Source organism: Rattus rattus, chromosome 2 (genome assembly GCF_011064425.1).
Source record: "Rattus rattus isolate New Zealand chromosome 2, Rrattus_CSIRO_v1, whole genome shotgun sequence".
NCBI lineage: Eukaryota > Metazoa > Chordata > Mammalia > Rodentia > Muridae > Rattus > Rattus rattus.
In genome coordinates, this window is record NC_046155.1 from 223,548,689 (window position 1) to 223,554,614 (window position 5,926).

General features: G+C 44.7%; 1 pseudogene; it reads left to right on the top strand.

Annotated features, from left to right (window-relative positions):
• The first annotated feature begins 4,448 nt into the window (after nt 1-4,448).
• On the top strand, nt 4,449-4,945 carry LOC116894701 (annotated as a pseudogene).
• Nucleotides 4,946-5,926: the final 981 nt, after the last annotated feature.

The window sequence follows — 5,926 nt, forward strand, 5'->3', positions numbered from 1 at the left end:
CTTTTTCCTTTCTATAGGTTACCGCTTTGTCCAAACGATACTGTCTTTTGCCAGGCAGAAGCATCGCAGCTTCATGGGGTCCCATTGTAAATTTTTAACAGCAACAATGGGAAAGTAATATGTTCACACCATTAAAAAAATGTTTAGTTTTGTGCTATATTTTAAAATAACAATGGCCACGACGTGATTAAGATCTGACGCCCATATTTAGATCACTGAGCACCCAGTGCAGTTAACCTTTCAGAGGTCAAGCTGGTTATATAATTCTCACGGAGAATCACCTTCCAAAGGAAGCTCTGGGGTCACGGATGAATTCTTCATTGAGCAGCCTTGTGCCACTCAAGGGCACTCAGATGCTTTTTTTGTCTGTCTCCCAGCAAAGCGATGTAAATTGTTGAGACAGATGACCCTAATTTGGAGAACGATTCAAAGCAATTTCTAGGGATGGCAAGTGCCTATGCCTGTCAAAGGGAGGTTCGCCCAGAAAGGAAGGAGGTACCTTATGGTCAGGTCAAGCCGTATTAAAGAAATATATCTGTAAAGACAGTCAAAACAGCAATTCAGTGAACTTCCCTCAAGGGAGCTTTGAAAGTATGTAACACTAACCGCAGTAGAAGTAGCTTTCACGGCTCTGTTTGGTTTTACATATCTGCACAAGCACGTTGTTTGATTAAGTAGGCCCAACGTAAATATAAGGGAGAATGAACTTTATCCACTTTCAAACATTGCAGAAATTTGGAGCTTCACAACTATGCCGTTTGACTAGGCCAGAAATATTTCTTCATCCGGGTTTGGTACTCCATCCAATGCCTTTAGAAATTCAAGCTATCAAAACATCCTGTCCCTCCCACTAGGAGAGGAGAATTATCTAGGCTTTCCTAGAGCCTAGCATCAGAGGCCGGACGTCCTTTCTCTGACTCCCAGTACTAGACTGTGATGGCTTCTAAGAAGAGATGAGACTGTGGCTCCTCGAGGGCTCACACACACACGCACACGCACACGCACACGCACACCCTCTTCCCTGGTTACCATGGCAACAAGCAATCCTCCCAGAAGTCTACGCTTTAGGTAAATTCCAGCTACTTTCCCTGATAGGTTTTCATCGTTCCTTGTCAAACCAAGAAATAGCCTTCCCGGGACCATTTCTCTCCCACATCAGCATCACTGAATGCTCTCTCAGCAACACTTCCCACAGCAGAGCCTTTCCCACAGCTCTTCCTGGGAGTGGAGGAGTCCAAGCGAAGAGGGTGGAACAAGTGGAAACTTCCTTGAGCCCTGACTCCCAGGCTCTCCGCTAAGGGAATGGATGAGAGGGCAAGGCAAAGGGCATTGTTAATGCTTCATAACGTCTTTATTTAAAAAAAAAAATCACATCCTTGTCCCGTCTGTAAGATTTATCCTATCAAGGAATAATCCAAAGGTTTGGGGTTTAAGAAACTGGCCATGCTGGGTACTTCCTGTTAGTAAATTCCCGTTGCACAACCGCATAAAAAAGACATTTCTCCGAATTTAAAAGGCACTTGGCAAGTTTTATCCCAAGACACAAATTTCAGGTGGCGACTGTGGTAGTTTAAATGAGGCATGTACACCACTGGCTGTGATAGTCGAGCACTCGGTTCCTAGTTGGTGGCACTGTTTGGGGAAAGTTAGGTGCTGCAGCCTCGCAGGAGGAAGTTAATTCCCTGAGAAAGGACTTTGAGATCATAGCCTGGCTCCACTTTCAGACCTCTGTTTCCCTGTAGTTGGGTTGTGATATCTCAGCTTTCTGCCGAGGCCACCATGCCTGCCACTTACTGGCGTGCTTCCACATTACTGCTGGACTGTCTCGACCCAACAGCTTCCAATAATGACACAGAGACCTATTATTACTTACAAACGCCTCGGCCATATAGCACAGGCTCCTTCCCAACTAGCTCTTATAGCTTAACTAACCCTTTATTCTAATCTAAATTCTGCCATGTGGCTCATAATGACTCCTCCATTCCCAGCACCTGTCCTTTTCTTGGGAATCCACCATGCCTGACTCTTTCCCAGAGTTCCTATCGCTTCCCGGAAGTCCCGCCTTTCTTTTCCTGCCCTGCTATAGGCCACCAGCTCGTTATTGAACCAATCAAAAGGTGACAGAGAAGAGTGTTTATAAAACAAGGAGACGACTAATGTTTCATTAAAAATAGCAATACCAAGGTCTAGACAGTAGTATCCAGCACCTGTTGCTACAGAAGTCAACTTTTGAATAATACAAAAATAACCTTTACACAGCACAGGAGGAGATTATCCCATCACCCGCTATGACTGACTCTTACCTTCCTGGAATCGTGAGTGAAAATAAGCTCTTCTAAAAGTTGTCTGCAACAAAAATGAACCAATTCAGCAACAGTAGTCAAGCACCAATATCCCTCGTCACGTTGTTGCTGTTTTCTTAAATACACGTTACCGTCGATTTTGGAATTTTCATATTGTAAAACGTTTTGCAAAATTCAGATCCCCAGTTTTCAGAACTACATGTCCAAGAAGCAAGGGTTTGTTTCTAATTTTGTTTTTCGTTTATACCATCTCCATTGGAGAACAGATTTTTGGTATTAATTAAATTATAACTTTGAAGATCACTACACTGAAGCTAAAAATGAAAGTTTGGAATAAAAAGTTTTCTGAGAATTAAAGGTAATAGAAATGAGGGAGGAAAACTAAGAATAAGTAAACTTTCGCATTTGTAAGGAAGCCAGCAAGCCATCATGACTGGTCTCAAAGCAGAGTATTGAGACACATTTCAAAACATGTTTCTAGGGAATTTCTGCTTCTTTATTGTAAAAAAGTAATAGAATCTAGGATCAATACATACATATATACACACACGCATACATGCATGCACACACACTAGACAGATATACACAAACACATACACACACATATAAACACATGCATATACACATAAACATACACAATACACATATACACACACAAACATGCAAACACACACACACACACACATACACACACACACACACACACACACCCGCTACAGATGAGGAAAAAATGTTTTAAAAACATTGTCAGAATTGGTTATCCAATGGGTAAGACAAGTGTGGCTGCTCGTATTATGGTAATTTGGATCCCCAAAATCGTTTTCATGAGAATCTACAAGTCTACACTTAAGACACTGAGGGACCCTGCCCCCAGTTGTTTCTGATTGGTAAATAAAGTTGCAGGCAGCCAATGGCTGGGCAGAACAGACAGAGGTGGGACTTTTAGGATTCCTGGGAGAGGGAGGTTCCAAGAGAGAGAAAGAGGAAGGGATCCAGCCAGGCCAGGAGAAGGAGGAGAGAGAGGAGAGATGCCATGCCTGGGAAAGTGGAGGAGAGAGAGCATAGCCGGCATATAGGGCGTGTGTGTGTGTGTGTGTGTGTGTGTGTGTGCGCGCGTGCGCGTGTGTTTGTGTGTTGGGCGGGGAGTAGGGGTCCAAGAGGACTACTCGACTGGGTCCACAGTAGCAAAGATTGAATATAGGATTTAGTAATTAATAACTCAGGAAATATCAGAGGGAGGTGGATTAGCCATGTGGAGGTTAGGAAGTGGCCCAGCCATTGAGTTGTTTTAGGGATATCAAAATACAAAGGCTGTGTATGTGTCTTTGATTCGGGAACCTAGAACATTGGGGCCCAGAGTGAGGGGCGTGCTGCAGCCAGGATCTCTTTAAGTTTTTAATTGGGTACTACTATAGACAAGGACATTGAGGCAAATGAAGAGTCGTGTGAAAGCCTTAGATTTCTACATGGAGGAAATTTCTAGACTGTAGCACCAGAGGAGCCTAGTGACATTGAGTCGTGGAACTCTGCTGTTCAGGGAGAATTAAACTGAGTAGAATTTTGGAGCCCAATTCTAGGAGGAGAACGGGAGCCACTTTCATTGTTGGATAAGAATATATTTGTGCAGGAATGAACTGAAATAACCGTTTTTGACTGTTGAAATCCAAAAATCTAACGTATGATCGTGTTTTAAAATATATGAAAATCATCTAAGTCTATCAATCAAAAGAGATATCTGCCTTTGCTACAGCCCCTAGCAACTGAATTCCTACTTCTTTTGAACTTCATAAAAAGAAACCTCAAATAATGATTAAGGCCCCTTGAATAACCTCAGTTGTATGGCCTACCATCATTCTAGACAGCATATTTCTTTCCAATCTATACTGTCACTTTACTTTGTATAAAGTTTTCTTGCTGCTTTAGAAACACACAACCAAACATAGGAAAACAGCAGGAGGAATTGGAGAGGGAAACGAAAGTTTAATTTTTTTTTTTAATAGCAGATAAAACAAATTTCACAGCAAAGGATCAAGTTGGAAGAGTCTTCCCTTAAGATAATGATCGTAGTTGAGTTGGATCCCAGCAGCAGCTGCGGCAGCTCAGCTCTTCTGTAGCTCTTTCTGTCTCCCTTTTGTTTCCAGAAACATGGCCTATGGTGCGGCTGTCTCTGATGGTGTCACTGAGGTGTTCAATGACATGAAAGTTCGCAAGTCTTCATGACCAGAAGAAGTGAAGAAACGCAAGAAGGCAGTGCTCTTTTGCCTGAGCGAGGACACGGGGAACCTCATCCTGGAGGAGGGCAAGGAGATCCTGGTAGGAGATGTGGGACAGACTATGCACGATCCCTACACCACTTTTGTCAAGATGCTGCCAGACAAGGACTGCCGCTATGCTCTCTATGATGCAACCTGTGAGACCAAGGAGAGCAAGAAGGAGGACCTGGTGTTCATCTTCTGGGTCCCCAAGACTGCACCCCTTAAGAGCAAAATAATCTATGCCAGCTCCAAGGATGCCGTCGAGAAGAAGCTGACAGGAATCAAGAACGAATTACAAACTAACTGCTACGAGGAGGTCAAGGACCGCTGCACCCTAGCAGAGAAACTAGGTGGCAACCCTTCATTTCTCTGGAGGGCAAGCCTTAGTGAGCCACTTCCAGCCCCCTGCCTGGAGCATCTAGCAGCCCCAGACCTGCTCTTGAGTGTTGCAGGCTGCCCCCTTTCCTACCAAACTGGAGGGACTGGGGGATCTCAGCAGGGGGAGGGCTATCCCTTCACTCCGGTTGCCAAACATCCCTCCCACCCCCTGGACTGTCCTTTTCCCTCTATCCCTGACAGCTCTGGCCTTTCCCAAACTGCGTTTGAACTTCCCATTGCTCTTGAGTTGAAGCAGACCAAGTCCTGTCCTAGGCAACCAGTTTGGGGGAAGCCTGTATTTTTTTTTTTTTAATTTTTTTATTTATTTATTTACTTGGGTATTTCTTATTTACATTTAGAATGTTATTCCCTTTCCCGGTTTCCGGGAAAACATCCCCCTAACTCCTCCCCCTCCCCTTCTTAATGGGTGTTCCCCTCCCCATCCTCCCCCCATTGCCGCCCTCCCCCCCCCCGACAGTCTAGTTCACTGGGGGTTCAGTCTTAGCAGGACCCAGGGCTTCCCCTTCCACTGGTGCTCTTACTAGGCTATTCATTGCTACCTATGAGGTCAGAGTCCAGGGTCAGTCCATGTATAGTCTTTAGGTAGTGGCTTAGTCCCTGGAAGCTCTGGTTGCTTGGCATTGTTGTACATATGGGGTCTCGAGCCCCTTCAAGCTCTTCCAGTTCTTTCTCTGATTCCTTCAACGGGGGTCCTATTCTCAGTTCAGTGGTTTGCTGCTGGCATTCGCCTCTGTATTTGCTGTATTCTGGCTGTGTCTCTCAGGAGAGATCTACATCCGGCCCTGTCAGCCTGCACTTCTTTGCTTCATCCATCTTGTCTAATTGGGTGGCTGTATATGTATGGGCCACATGTGGGGCAGGCTCTGAATGGGTGTTCCTTCTGCCTCTGTTTTAATCTTTGCCTCTCTATTCCCTGCCAAGGGTATTCTTGTTCCCCTTTTAAAGAAGGAGTGAAGCATTCACATTTTG